The sequence below is a fragment of the Somniosus microcephalus genome, chromosome 11, assembly GCF_052327205.1.
Source record: "Somniosus microcephalus isolate GS21.2 chromosome 11, FLI_Smic_1.0, whole genome shotgun sequence".
Taxonomy (NCBI): Eukaryota; Metazoa; Chordata; class Chondrichthyes; order Squaliformes; family Somniosidae; genus Somniosus; species Somniosus microcephalus.
In genome coordinates, this window is record NC_140997.1 from 24,826,335 (window position 1) to 24,842,014 (window position 15,680).

The following is a 15,680-nucleotide window of genomic DNA, read 5'->3' on the forward strand; positions in this document are numbered from 1 at the left end:
CACGGCCGCCAATGGTGGAACGATGAAATTCGGGATGCGCAAGAGGCCAGAATTAGAGGAGCGCAGAGATCTCGAAGGGTTGTGGGGCTGGAGGAGGTTACAGAGATAGGGGAGGGGCAAGGCCATGGATGGCTTTGAACACAAGGATGAGAATGTTTTAAATCGAGGTGTTGGCAGACCAGGAGCCAATGGAGGTCAGCGAGCACAGGGGTGATGATGGGTGAACGGGACTTGGTGCAAGTTAGGATACGGGAAGCAGAGTTTCGGATGAGTTTAAGTTTATGGAGGGTGGAGGAAGGGAGGCTGGCCAGGAGAGCGCTGGAATAGTCGAGTCTAGAGGTAGCAGAGGCTCAGTTGAGGGCTTCAGTAGCAGATGAGCTGAGGCAGGGGCGCAGATGGGCGATGTTACGGAGGTGGAAATAGACGTTCTTGATGATGGAGAGGATGTGGGGTCGGACACTCAGCTCAACTAAAGAAAGAATTTGCATTTATATAGCACCTTTCACCACCTCAGGATATCCCAAAGTACTTTACTTTAGAAGTGTAGTCACTGTTGTAATGTAGGAAATGTGGCAGCAAAATTGCACACAGCAAGGTCCCACAAGCAGCAATGAAATAAATGACCTGATAATCTGTTTTAGTCAGGTTGGTTGAGAGCTAAATCATGGCCAGGACACCGGGGAGAACTCCCCTGCTCTTGAATCAGGGCTTGAACCCATGCCCTTCTGACTCACAGATAACCACTGAGACCACGGCAGATGACCAAACCTGTCTCCTTAATCCCAGGAGCAGATTGGCAGATAGTTTGTTCAAGGGGTCTGCCACTGGGGTAAAGGAGCTGGATTGAGCAGTGTTAACAGGGACCGCGCCTTTCGCGACACCTTGGTCCACTCCTCTATCACCCCCAGCACCCCTTCCCCTTTGCCCGGCACCTTCCCGTGCAAGCGGAGGAGATGCAACACCTGCTCTTTTACCTCCTCCCTTCCCACTGTCCAGGGCCCCAAACACCCCTTCCAGGTGAAACAGCGATTTACTTGTACTTCTTGCAATCTAGTATATTGTATTCGCTGCTCACGATGCGGTCTCCTCTACACTGGGGAGACCAAACGCAGATTGGGTGACCGCTTTGCAGAACACCTCCGTTCAGTCTGCAAGGGGGACCCCGAGCTTCCGGTGGCCTGTCACTTTAATTCTCCGCTCCACTCCCACTCAGACCTCTCCGCCCTCAGCCTCTTACACTGTTCCAATGAAGCTCAATGTAAGCTCGAGGAACAGCACCTCATCTTTCGATTAGGTACTTTACAGCCTTGTGGACTCCACATCGAGTTCAACAATTTCAGACTATAACCTCGGCCCCTATCTTTTTTCTCACATGGCAGCTGTCGATGATTCTGCCATTGCCATTTACACCTCATCTCGACTCATCTTTTGTTTCTTAACTTGTCCCATTACCGTCTCTTTTTGCCTCGCACCGTCATCCTTTTGCCAGTCAATCTCTCCTGCCTTCCAGCCTAGCACAGTCCCTTCCCTTTGTTCTTTCCTCCCCTCCTCCCTGTCCTTGCCCCTTGCACTTGCTCAAATATCTCTCTCTAACCTTTTCCGGTTCTGACGAAGGGTCCTCGACCCGAAACGTTAACTCTGTTTCCTCGCTCCTCGATGCTGCCTGGCCTGCTGAGTGTTTCCAGCCTTTTCTGTTGTTAACAGCTGGAGACAGTTCATGGGCAGGAGTCTCCCAGAATGTGAATGTAAACAATAGCTATAGAGGGGTCGGATTTCAAAGCCTGGGACACTACAATAGAGACTCTCCAATATAAAGAGACATAGAAACATAGAAGATAGGAGCAGGAGTAGGCCATTCAGCCCCTCGAGCCTGCTCCACCATTCAATGAGATCATGGCTGATCATCCACATTCAGTACCCTGTCCCTGCCTTCTCCCCATATCCCTTGATCCCTTTAGCCTTAAGAAATATATCTAACTCCTTCTTGAATATATTTAATGAATTGACCTCAACTGCCTTGTGTGGCAGAGAATTCCACAGGTTCACCACTCTCTGGGTGAAGAAATTCCTCCTCATCTCAGTCCTAAATGGCTTACCCCTTATCCTTAGACTGTGACCCCTGGTTCTGGACTCCCCCGCCATCGGGAACATCCTTCCTGCATCTAGTCTGTCTAGTCCTGTTAGAACTGATCCTCTCTAACTTTTACCGCTGCACAATAGAGAGCATCCTGACAAACTGTATCACAGTATGGTATGGCAGCTGTAGCTACTATGACCGGAAAGCCCTGCAGCGGGTAGTCAAAACTGCCCAACGCATTACCGGCACCCGGCTACCGACCATAGAGCACATATACCAGAAACGCTGTTTACGGAGGTCACGGTCCATCATCAAAGACCCTACCCACCCCAGCCACAGTCTGTTCGCCCTCCTGCCATCTGGGAGACGCTACAGATGCATTCGCACCCGAACGACCAGATTTAGGAACAGCTTCTTTCCCAGGGCTGTCATCCTACTGAACTCCACAAATAAACTCTAAAGCCTGCACATCTGCCAATGCACTTTATTATGGTTATGTTTATGTTAATGTATTACAAGCCAAATGAATGTTGAATGTTTAAATGTCTTAATCTAAATGTACACTCTCGGGAGCCGCAAGCCTACATTTCGTTGTACTGCACTTGTGCACTAACAATGACAATAAAAGTTGATTTGATTTGATTTGATTTTATGTTTCAATGAGATCCCCTCTCATTCTTCTAAACTTCAGTGAATATAAGCCTAATCGACCCAATCTCTCCTCATTATTAAAATGTACCTGCACTCCCACTGACAGCTATTTCCAAATACCTGTTTGATGCATGTGACCAATAATAATTTTAAAATATGGCAAAAAAAAAACCATGGCCCAATAAACAACCAGTTTAAGGAGGATTTCAGTACTGTACCCTGGCAGCTGCATGCAAAATAGCAGGGACCTTTTCAGCCTTAATCGGTTGAGATCGAGTACAGTCAGGACAATTTTCTGTTGCACTTGATGGTGATTGAAGATGATAATCCGGAGGCTGGGGATTAATGTTTTGGTGCCAGTATATGATCACAGCACATGCTCAGACAAGAACTTTGGGATTTACAATGCTTGGGAATTTAAATAAACAACTCCCCCCACCCCACCGCACTTTACAATGGGTCAGCCAGAAAAGGTTTATGGGACAATCTGTGCTAAAAAATAAACCCATGTTTGTTCACTTATTAAACATTTTTTAATAGCCTTTGTCATTTTTGCATCCGATTGAGGGTGGCAGAGTGAGTTTATTACAAAACGCTTTACTGGTGTCTCGACCCTTTCCACTTTTTAATGAAATACGAATCACAGGGCGTTGTTGCTACCAGAATTAAGAGACCGCACGGAGAGAAATAATAGATTTTTTTTTTAATTCGACAAATGTAACTCTCTTGAAAACAGATTGCGTCGCCGCTTCGTACCACTCACTGTAAATACATGAAATATATACACGTGTCCGTTTCTCTCCACTCGGTTGGTTTAAATCTCAGCAGTAATCGATTTACTGGCGCCTGGGCACTTAGCCTAACACCGCTGACTCGTTTAAAGATGAAACTGACATTAAAATTGGAAATTAATCTTTGCAGGGTGAAAAAATACACACACAACAACAACAACCTTGACAGCCAGAACAGGGAATGTGTTGGGGTTATCACAATGGTTTTTCTCTCTCTCTCTCTCTCTCATTTAAGTTGAAACTGTCGACCCGTCCTAATTGCGAGCAAACAAATTCAATTCATTTGACTGACTGCCTTGGGTTGCATCGGTCCCATTAAATGCTGTCTCATTATTATCACACATAAATGCACTCACATCATTCTCAGTTTGGTTTGCTGAGTAAACAGGTATGGTATGGAGGCCTAATTGTCTCCTGTATAAGCCTGGTGTGCGTGCATACCTGTGACATTAGCATGTATGCATTTATATAGCGCCTTTCACGACCTCAGAACGTCGCAAAGCGCTTTACAGCCAATGAAGTATTTTAGAAGTGTGGTCAATCTGGTTGCATTCATGTGTGTTGCTATGTGGATATATACACACATGCTATTTTAGGTGTATTAAAGATGTTTGTACAATACCTATGTAAGCATGTACATGTATAAGTGTCAGGAAACAGAGAGTAGTGGTGAACGGTTGTTTTTCGGACTGGAGGAAGGTATACAGTGGTGTTCCCCAGGCGTCCGTACTAGGGCCACTTGATATATATTAATGACTTGGACTTGGGAGTACAGGGCACAATTTCAAAATTTGCAGTTGACACAAAACTTGGAAGTATAGTGAACAGTGAGGAGGATAGTGACAGACTTCAAGAGGATACAGGCAGGCTGGTGAAATGGGTGAACACGTGGCAGATGAAAGTTAACGCAGAAAAGTGTGAATTGATACATTTTGGTAGGACGAACGAGGAGAGGCAATATAAACTAAAGGGTACAATCCTAAAGGGGGGTGCATGAACAGAGAGACCTGGGGGTATCTGTGCACAAATCATTGAAGGTGGCAGGACAGGTTGAGAAAGCAGTTAAACATACGGGTTCCTGGGCTTCATAAATAGAGGCATAGAGTACAAAAGCAAAGAAGTTATGATGAACCTTTTATAAAACACTGGTTCGGCCTCAACTGGAGTATTGTGTCCAATTCTGGGCACCGCACTTTAGGAAGGATGTGAAGGTCTTAGAGAGGGTGCAGAAAAGGTTTACAAGAATGATTCCAGGGATGAGGGACTTCAGTTATGTGGATAGACTAGAGAAGCTGGGGTTGTTCTCCTTAGAGCAGAAAAGGTTGAGAGGAGATTTGAAAGAGGTGTTCAAAATCATGAGGTGTCTGGACAGAGTAGATAGAGAGAAACTGTTCCCATTGGCAGAGGGGTCGAGAACCAGTGGACACAGATTTGCAAAAGAACCAAAGGCGACATGAGGAAAAACTTATTTACTCAGCGAGTGGTTAGGATCTGGAATGCACTGCCTGAAAGGGTGGTGGAGGCAGATTCAATCGTGGCTTTCAAAAGGGAATTGGATGAATACCTGAAGGAAAAAATGTGCAGGGCTATGGGGAAAGGGCGGGGGAGTGGGACTAGCTGAAGTGCTCTTGCAGTGAGCCGGCACAGGCTCGATGGGCTGAATGGCCTCCTTCTGTGCTGTAACCATTCTATGATTCTATGTGCATATATCCACATAAATAAAGGAGACTGTGTGGGTTGGTGCGATACAAAAATATTTCCATATTACCAGTTTGGTGGACTTGGTTGCATGCAGTTCCCTCATTCCTCTTGTTTTTTGCAGTCAAGTCCAATCATGGGTTATAAGGAGCATCACACCCGGACCCATGTGACTGCGCCCTCCGGTGCAGTATGGGTAATGCTCGTGTGACACCACATTTTCACAGGATTCATTTTCAGCACTGTGAGCCATACTACACTGCATCGAACACTGACCTCACGGGTGGCAAATAAAATTTCTGACTCACACATACACATGTACAAATACACACACACACACACACACACACACATTTATACTGCATGTGCAGCCAATAATTTTATGGTGGCACTGGATAGTTCCTTGGAGACTGAAGGCACTGATAATAAAAATCCTATAGCTGATGATTTTGGAAAATACTGCATTGGTTATTGACTATATATATATATATAAATGTATGTGTGTGTATGTATTTGTATAGGTATAGGAACATAGAAATAGTAGTAGGCCATTCAGCCCCTCGAACCTGTTCCACCATTCATAATGGTTGATCTGTACCTCAACCCCATTTACCCAACTTTGCTTCATATCCCTTGATACCCTTACCTAACAGAAATCAATCTATCTCAGTCTTGAAAGTTTCAATCAACCCAGCATCCCCAGCCTTTCAGGGAGAGAGTTCCAGATTTCTACTACCCTTTGTGTGAAGACGTGTGTCCTGATTTCACTCCTAAATGACCTGGCTCTAATTTTAAGATTATGCCCCTTGTTCTGGATTCCCCCATCAGAGGAACTATTTTATCTTTATCTACTCTGTTGAATTCTTTTATCATTTTAAACATCTCAATTAGATCACCCCTCAATCTTCTGTATTCTAGGGAATACAAGCCAAGTTTATGTAACATGTCCTCATAATTTAACCTTTTCAGCTCCGGTGTCATTCTGGTGAATCTGCGCTGCACCCACTTCCTCAGGTGTGGTGCCCAGAACTGAATGTAATACTGCAGATTGGGTCTGACCAAGGCTCTGTACAACTGAAGCATCACTTCCTCCACTTTATTGTATTGCAGCCATCTTGAGATAAAGGCCAACATTCCATTAGCCTTTTTGATTGTTTTTTGTATTCGTCCACTAAGATTTAGTGATTTCAGTACGTGAACACCCACATCTTGTTGCTCCTCCACAGTTTCTAGTTTATCACCATTCAGAAAATATTCTGATTTGTCTTTCTTGGGTCCAGAGTGGATGACCTCACACTTGCCTACATTTGCCACAGTTTTGCCCACTCACTTATTCTGTCTATGTCCCTTTGCAACTTCCTAATCCAATCTGCACTACTTACAGACCCTCCCAACTTAGCATCATCTGCAAACTTGGATATACAACTCTCTATTCCTTCATCCAAGTCATTGATAAATATGGTGAAGAGCTAAGACCCTAGAACAGATCCCTGGTGAACACCACTTGTCACATCCTGCCAATCGTACGTACCTATTATCCCGACTCTCTGTCCCCTACCACCCAACCAATTTCCAACCCACGCCACAAAGTTGCCTCCAATTCCATATGCTTTCACTTTTGCTAATAATTTCTTGTCAACCTTCTTGTGGAACCTTATCAAATGCCATCTGGCAGTCCATCTCCATAAACACTCCCTTATCCATCTCCACAAAAAAATAAACTAGATTGCTCAGAAATGGGAAAGTTGTAACATAAACAGAATGGGTACCTGGAACGAGGAGACCATATGCTGTTCATTACACTTGTGAGGCAAACCTACATCATTTACTTGCCAGTTTTCCTCATGTAATGAACACTATACCAATACAAAGTGTTGCATAATGCAGTCGGAGCGGAACAATCAATAGCTGTCCTGTCTGGTAAAACTTTGTTTTTCCTTTCTTTTATATATATTATAATAACAGTTTTACCAACATCTCCTCTCAGGGCATAGTCAGGCCCTTTACTCATTTCTTAGGTTCACATGGAACGCTGGAGATGGTGTGGTGAGGGGGAGACATTTATCAAAGCAAAGCAGCCACAAAACACACAACATGATACCATGCCTACAGCAGCAGAGCAAGATTCACTCTATACAATTAAACACCATATTGCAGCTAGGTACAATTTACAACCGTATGCTCTTACACGACTGTACAATCACCTACACAAAGGTTCTGCTACCCTTGTAAAGCTAATGGAAGAAAGAAAGGGAAAGGAAGAAAGACTGGCTCGAAGAGATGGAGTTGTGAAGGAGATAAGGGCAAGAAAGAGATACATGACATGATTGTTAATCCAAATCGCCAGCACCAACTACCAGATAATTAGCTTCTTGAGAGTTCTTCCTCCCCTCCCCCATTTACAATAATTATTGTAATTATGGGCCTCACACAACAAGTAACTTGACTTGGTTGTCTAGTAGCTTGTCTCAGTAGAACCTGGTTGTATGGCTCAGTCGGTAGCACTCTTGCCTCTGAGTCAGAAGGTTGTGTGTTAATGTCCCACTTCAGAAACCTAAGCACATAATCTAGGCTGACACTTCAGTGCAGTATTACAGGGGAGTTCGCCCCGGTGTCCTGGCCAATATTTATCCCTCAATCAACATAACAAAGACAGATTATTTGGTTGTTATCACATTGCTGTTTGTGGGAGCTTGCTGTGCGCAGATTGGCTGCCGCGTTTCCCACATTACAACAGTGACTACACTCCAAAAGTACTTCATTGGCTGTAAAGCGCTTTGAGACGTCCGGTTGTCGTGAAAGGCGCTATATAAATGCAAGTCTTTCTTTCTTTTTACTGAGGGAGTGCTACACATCTGAGGTGCTGTCTTTTGGAATGAAACGTTAAACCGAGGCCCCGTCTGCCCTCTCAGGTGGACGTAAAAGATCCCACGGCACTATTTTGAATAAGAGCAGGGGAGTTGTCCCCGGTGTCCTGGCCAACAGCTATCCCTCATCCAACAGCACTTAAAACAGATTATCTGGTTAGTTATTTCATTGCTATTTGTGGGATCTTGCTGTGTGCAACTTGGCTGCCGCGTTTCCCACATTCCAACAGTGACTACACTTCAAAAGTACTTCATTGACTGTAAAGCACTTTGTGATGTCCTGAGGTCGGGCAAGGTGCTATAGAAATGCAAGTTCTTTATTATATTGACCCATTGTAGCAGCTAACCTGATAGTAATAGAACTGTCCTCTGGTGCTACATGTTCTTGCTTTTCTCAGCCGTGATTTTAAACATTATTGGGTACATTGTACGAGTCTGTGTTCCTGGTACAGATCAGAGAATTAGATACAGCAGTCCAACTTTAATTAACAGGCCACTGCCCTCAATTCTCTGATCCACTATTGAGTGAAGCTTTGCATCAGAGAGCGGTCTCACACAATGTACTTTTTTTTTTCAACTTTTCTGACTTTCTGAGACTTTTTGTTCATAACCTACAGAATGTTCTGGAGATCACCGCCTGTTAGTTTGAATTGTGGACAGCGGGATTGCTGACATTATGATTTGATCCCCACGAAATTATGAACTAAAAACATAGAAATGTTTGTCGCTCTCTGATAGTCCAGTTGGCACTGCCCAGTGTGGGACTGAGCCATACTGACCAGAAGGTTCCTAGCTTCAATCCACAATCAGATCTCAACTGAGGTGGCTGCTGGGTTGATACTAAAGCTGTGGCTCTGTGGGTAGCCCTCTCGCCTCTGAGTCAGAAGGTTGTGGGTTCAAGTCCCAACTCCAGAGACTTGAGCACAACAATCTAGGCTGACACTCCAGTGCAGTGCTGAGGGAGTGCTGCACTGTTGGAGGTGCCGTCTTTTGGATGAGACGTTAAACCGAGGCCCCCTCTGCTCTCTCAGGTAGACGTAAAAGATCCCATGACATTATTTCGAAGAAGAGCAGGGGAGATCTGCCCGGTGACCTGGCCAATATTTATCCCTCAATCAACATCACAAAAACAGATTATCTGGTCATTATCACATTGCTGTTTGTGGGAGCTTGCTGTGCGTAAATTGGCTGCCGCATTTCCTACATTACAACAGTGACTACACTTCAAAAGTACTTTTTAAAATATTCATTCATGGGATGTGGGCGTCGCTGGCAAGGCCAGCAATTATTGCCCATCCCTAATTGCCCTTGAGAAGGTGGTGGTGAGCTGCCTTCTTGAACCGCTGCAGTCCGTGTGGTGAAGGTACACCCACAGTGTTGTTAGTGAGGGAGTTCCAGGATTTTGACCCAGCGATGATGAAGGAACGGCGATATACTTCCAAGTCAGTATGATGTGTGACTTGGAGGTGGTAGTGTTCCCTTGCGCCTGCTGCCCTTGTCCCTCTAGATGGTAGAGGTTGAGGTTTGGGAGGTGCTGCCGAAGAAGCCTTGGCGAGTTGCTGCAGGGCATCTAGTAGATGGTACACACTGCAGCCACGGTACGTCGGTGCTGGAGGGAGTGAATGTTTAAGGTGGTGGATGGGGTGCCAATCAAGCGGGCTGCTTTGTCCTGGATGGTGTTGAGCTTCTTGAGTGTTGTTGGAGCTGCACTTATCCAGGCAAGTGGAGAGTATTCCATCACACTCCTTACTTGTGCCTTGTAGATGGTGGAAAGGCTTTGGGGAGTCAGGAGGTGAGACACTCACCGCAGAATACCTAGCCTCTGACCTGCTTTGGTTGCCACAGTATTTATGTGGCTGGCCCAGTTAAGTTTCTGGTTAATGGTGACCCCCAGGATGTTGATGGTGGGGGATTCGGCGATGGTAATGCCATTGAATGTCATGGGGCAGTGGTTAGACTCTCGCTTGTTGGAGATAGTCATTGCCTGGCACTTGTGTGGCGTGAATGTTACCTGCCACATACCAGCCCAAGCCTGAAGGTTGTCCAGGTCTTGTTGCATGCAGGTACTGAACACTGTGCAGTCATCAGCGAACATCCCCATTTCTGACACTATGTTGGAGGGAAGGTCATTGATGAAGCAGCTGAAGATGGTTGGGCCTAGGACACTGCCCTGAGGAACTCCTGCAGCGATGTCCTGGGGCTGTGAAGATTGATCTCCAACCACCACAACCATCTTTCTTTGTGCTAGGTATGACTCCAGCCAGTGGAGAGTTTTCCCCCCGATTCCCATTGACTTCAGTTTTACTAGGGCTCCTTGATGCCACACTCAGTCAAATGCTGCCTCGATGTCAAGGGCAGTCACTCTCACCTCACCTCTGGTATTCAGCTCCCATGTCCATGTTTGGATCAAGGCTGTAATGAGGTCTGGAGCCAAGTGGTCCTGGCAGAACCCAAACTGTGCATCAGTGAGCAGGTTATTGGTGAGTAAGTGCCACTTGATAGCACTGTCGATGACACCTTCCATCACTTTGCTGATGATTGAGAGTAGACTGATGGGGCGGTAATTGGCTTCATTGACTGTAAAGCATTTTGGTAAGTCTGGTGGTCGTGAAAGGCGCTATGGTAATGCAAGTCAGAAGTGTGATGGAATACTCTCTACTTGCCTGGATAAGTGCAGCTCCAACAACACTCAAGAAGCTCGACACCATCCAGGACAAAGTAGCCCACTTGATTGGCACCCCATCCACCACCTAAAACATTCAGTCCCTCCAACACCGACGTACCGTGGCTGCAGTGTGTACCATCTACAAGATGCACTGCAGCAACTTGCCAAGGCTTCTTCGGCAGCACCTCCCAAACCTGCGACCTCTTCCACCTAGAAGGACAAGGGTAGCAGGCACATGGGAACACCACCACCTCCAAGTTCCCCTCCAAGTCACACACCACCCTGATGTGTGGGAAATCAGCCATGGTTTTCAATCCTCATAACTACCCAGTGACCCCCTGATGAAGAATGTGCTTGTAGGGGAGTCCAGTGAGGGTAGGGTTGACCTCAGCTGTGATTCTCCCTGGAGTTGAAGAAACTGCCAATATTTACAGTGTGGTTTCACACATGAACAATAGCTCATTATTTTTCAGTGGATGCCTGTTGGTGATGGAACCTAGGAACAGGAGGCCATTCAACCCCTCGAGCCTCCTCTGCCATTCAATTAGATCATGGCTGATCTGTATCTTCACCCCATGTACCCGCCTTGGTTCCATATCCCTTAATACCCTTACCTAACAAAATCTGGGGAGGGGGAGCTGGCTATCCTCTAACATGGGTCGCTGTTTTCACAAAAGAAAAGATGTACATAAAATTAAAAAAACTGATACAGTGAAGCTGTGTTTTCTGCCCAGCTCCAATATAATCCATTCTTTAAACAGCATGTGGGATAGTGACAGATGTAAATTAAGCTTTAAAAAATGAAATAGAATCGGAAGTCCATTTGACCTCACTCTTTCAGAGTAGCAAACCTACCATCTTCTCTCTACCTGAACAGATAGATTGTCAGTTCAACATTTCATCTGAAGGATAAGCTTCCTATCCTATTTACTGCTTAAACTAGTCTAGGAAAATTGATTTAGGGGGGTACTGGGTTTAAGCATTTTTAAATGAATTTCTTCTCATTTATTTACGAGGCTAATGGACATTGCTTAATTGTAGTCTTGAGTTCCGAAGGTTGGCATAAACAAAGGTTTCTCATGTGACTGTTTGTGACAAGCAAAGGGCTTTCTGGATGTAATTATGTGATAATCATATTACTTTTTATTTGTAATTTATCCTTATGTGGTTCGGTGTCAAATTTCTTTGTCTTATAATACTCCTGTGCAGCGCCTTGGGATGTTTTACTACATTAAAGGCGCTATATAAATACAAGTTGTTGATTTAATAAACGAACACCAACACCCAGCCTGGACAGAACCGGGTCAATATTATGCTGTTAGTGCAGAGCTGCAGAGTTTGCTAAAAGCCGTGGGAGTGAAATGACAAATGCAGAATAAAGACACCCTTTAATGTACTGCAGTGGGAACCCGCAACTAAATCGACAACTGTATCATTTATCTGCTTCTACCAGTGCATTTCTGTGTGTACAGATAGAATATGGTAGTCACAGGCAAAAGGACACATGGACCACCAGAATCACAAGATGAAATGAGTCTAACTTTCTGGAGATCTTCCCTCCACGGCCGCCAACCTCATAGTCCCCCAACCCCGCACAGCCCGCTTCTACCTCCTTCCCAAGATTCACAAACAGGACTGCCCTGGTAGACCCATCGTTTCTGCCTGTTCTTGCCCCACAGAACTTATCTCTTCCTATCTCGACTCTATCTTTTCTCCCCTTGTCCAGTCTCTTCCCACCTACGTCTGCGACTCTTCCGATGCCCTTCGCCACTTTAACAGTTTCCAGTTTCCTGGCCCCAACCGTCTCCTTTTCACTATGGATGTCCAATCCCTCTACACCTCCATCCCCCACCAGGATGGCCTGAGGGCGCTCCGCTTCTTCCTTGACCAGAGGCCCAATCAGTCCCCATCCACCACTACCCTCCTCCGCCTGGCTGAACTTGTTCTCACATTGAACAACTTCTCCTTTGACTCCACTCATTTCCTCCAAATTAAAGGTGTTGCTATGGGAACCCACATGGGCCCTAGCTATGCCTGCCTTTTCGTGGGATATGTGGAACATTCTTTGTTCCGGTCCTACTCAGGTCCCCTCCCTCACCTCTTTTCCGGTACACTGATGACTGTATTGTTGCCATTTCCTGCTCTCACCCTGAACTAGAAAATTTCATTCACTTTGCCTCCAATTGCCACCTTTCCCTCACCTTCACATGGTCCATCTCCGACTCTTCCCTTCCTCGACTTCTCCGTCTCCATCTCTGGGGATAGGTTATTGACAAACATTCACTACAAGCCCACTGACTCCCACAGCTACCTGGACTACACTTCCTCCCACCCCACTTCCTTAAGGACTCTATTCCATTCTCCCAGTTTCTCCGTCTCCGCCGCATCTGCTCTGACGATGCCACCTTCCATACTAGTGCTTCCGACATGTCTCCCTTTTTCCTCAACCGAGGATTCCCCTCTACCGTGGTTGACACGGCCCTCGACCGTGTCCAATTCCATTTCCCGCACTTCTGCTCTCACCCCTTCCCCTCCCTCCCAGAACCACGATAGGGTTCCCCTTGTCCTCACCTTTCACCCCACCAGCCTCCACATTCAACAGACATCCTCTGCCATTTCCGCCACCTCCAGCGTGATCCCACCACCAAACACATCTTCCCCTCACCTCCCCTTTCAGCATTCCGACAGGATCGCTCCCTCCGCGACACCCTGATCCACTCCTCAATCACCCCCAACACCCCTTCCCCTTCCCATGGCATCTTCCTGTGCAAGCACAGGAAATGCATCACCTGCCCTTTTACCTCCTCCCTTCCATTGTTCAGGGCCACAAACACCCCTTCCAGGTGAAACAGCGATTTACTTGTACTTCTTGCAATCTAGTATACTGTATTCGCTGCTCACGATGCGGTCTCCTCTACATTGGGGAGACCAAACGCAGATTGGGTGACCGCTTTGCGGAACACCTCCGTTCAGTCCGTAAGGGTGACCCCGAGCTTCTGGTCACCTGTCACTTTATTTCTCCGCCCCACTCCCACTCGGACCTCACCGTCCTCGGCCTCGTACACTGTTCCAATGAAGCTCAACGTAAGCTCGAGGAACAGCACCTCATCTTTCGATTAGGCACTTACAGCCTTCTGGACTCAACATCGAGTTCAACAATTTCAGACCATAACCTCGGCCCCTATTTTTATTTCCACGTGGCAGCTGTTGATCATTCTGCATTGCCATTTACACCTCATCTAGACTCATCTTTTGTTTCTTAACTTGTCCCATTACCATCTCCTTTTGCCTTGCAATTTCTCCTGCCTTCCAGCCTATCACAGACCTTCCCCTTTGTTCTTCCCCCCCCCCCACCCCCCACTTTCCCAGCCCCTGCACTTGCTTAAAAATCTGTTACATTTCTAACTTTTTCCAGTTCTGACGAAGGGTCATCGACCTGAAACGTTAACTCTGTTTCTCTCTCCACAGATGCTGCCTGGCCTGCTGAGCGTTTCCAGCATTTTCTGTTTATATTTCTGATTTCCAGCGATCCGCAGTATTTCGCTTTCGCCAGCTTGATTCATTGCGGTTATGGGATGCTCGCGTTGCAGCTTAATCCCTCGTTCTTCATTCTGTAGACTCGCGTGTAGCTTACTATAGCCCTTAGGGATATAATTAAATCAGTGGATGCTGCCAAGAGGAGGTAGCTATGGTACCAGGAGCGACAGTCCAGCCCACACCCCCAACACAGCCTCTAATGAGACACCAGGAAACCGTCTTCTCCCTCCCAGCTCCACTATCACACACAGCGGCATTTGGGGAGAGGAGGACAGCCGGGAGAAGTCAGCTGTTGTAAATCCTCTCCAAAGGGCATCAGCTCCTGAACAGCACATTCCGAATGGATTGCTAGTTACATTAATAGATTACACTAAGGATTTCCATTTCCTAAAAGGAGAGGGGCAACACCTGTACATATTCTGCTCAAACCTCCCCTCTGGTATAAAGGAGTCGTTATTGGATGCATTAGCTTTCCGTTCGAAGTGCCTTGACACTGAGGTGAGTTCACGATTTCTTGTAAAAATACATTAAGGGCTGGTGATCTTGACAGTTTTAAATGTCGCAATTGAATGTTGCAGATTGGCTGTGAGATGCAAACTTAACGGCGAGTCGCATTTCAGCCTGTAGCTTGCTTGAAGGTAGGTCCAGTGATTTTCTATAGATTTTAACATGTCGACATAGAACACAAGAGGAACTCTGTATTGGCGCTGAGCAAATGAGTACATTTCAAATGAATGATATAGTTCTCGCCGTCTGCTACCCAATGGTACCCAACCCAGCCTCGCAGGTTGATGCCATGTCTGTTCAAAGCGAACATTACTGGGCAATTTATACCAAATAAAGATGTGAGCAGGACAGCCGTTGCCACCGGCGCTGACCTGTGAATTTTTTTGAGATATTTCAAATATTTCCCTCGAGTTTTTTTTTTAAATCGAAAGGGAGGGGGCGAGGTAAGTGGCTGGCCGGAAATAAGGATTCGGTATTGTTCTCTTTCTCCGCGGATATTGCGGTTACTCTTCAGTCATTTGTGGTTCCTGTGACAGCATTTCCCAAATAAGATCAGCCGCAAATTCTGGCCCTTGCAAGAGTTAAACCAGCCGGGCCGAATAATGCAACAAAAAAATCTCTGCATTGCTTAATATTGGCAATTTAATCTTGTTGTGTTTAAAATGGTTCCCATTTGTGTTGGAGTTGATGTATTGACCAGGCGCCCTTCTAAACGACACCGAGTGAAACTGACCGACTGCCCGTCTCTGATCAGACAGTGTCTGTGGTGAAATTGATCAGAAATTGATAGGCACAGGAGAGCATCCAGACTCCCCCACCCCCCATGCACACCCCTCACACACACACCCCTCACACACCAACCCTCACCCCACACACAAACACACAAC

General features: G+C 46.1%; 1 protein-coding gene across 1 annotated transcript in view; it reads left to right on the forward strand.

The window, feature by feature from the left end:
* The first annotated feature begins 14,472 nt into the window (after positions 1-14,472).
* gng13b (guanine nucleotide binding protein (G protein), gamma 13b) overlaps positions 14,473-15,680 on the forward strand; it is a 31,885-nt gene continuing 30,677 nt past the window's right edge. The window contains exon 1 of the mRNA XM_086000381.1: positions 14,473-14,784. The gene's annotated coding sequence lies outside the window, so the exon portion shown is untranslated. The remainder of the gene's footprint in view (positions 14,785-15,680) is intronic.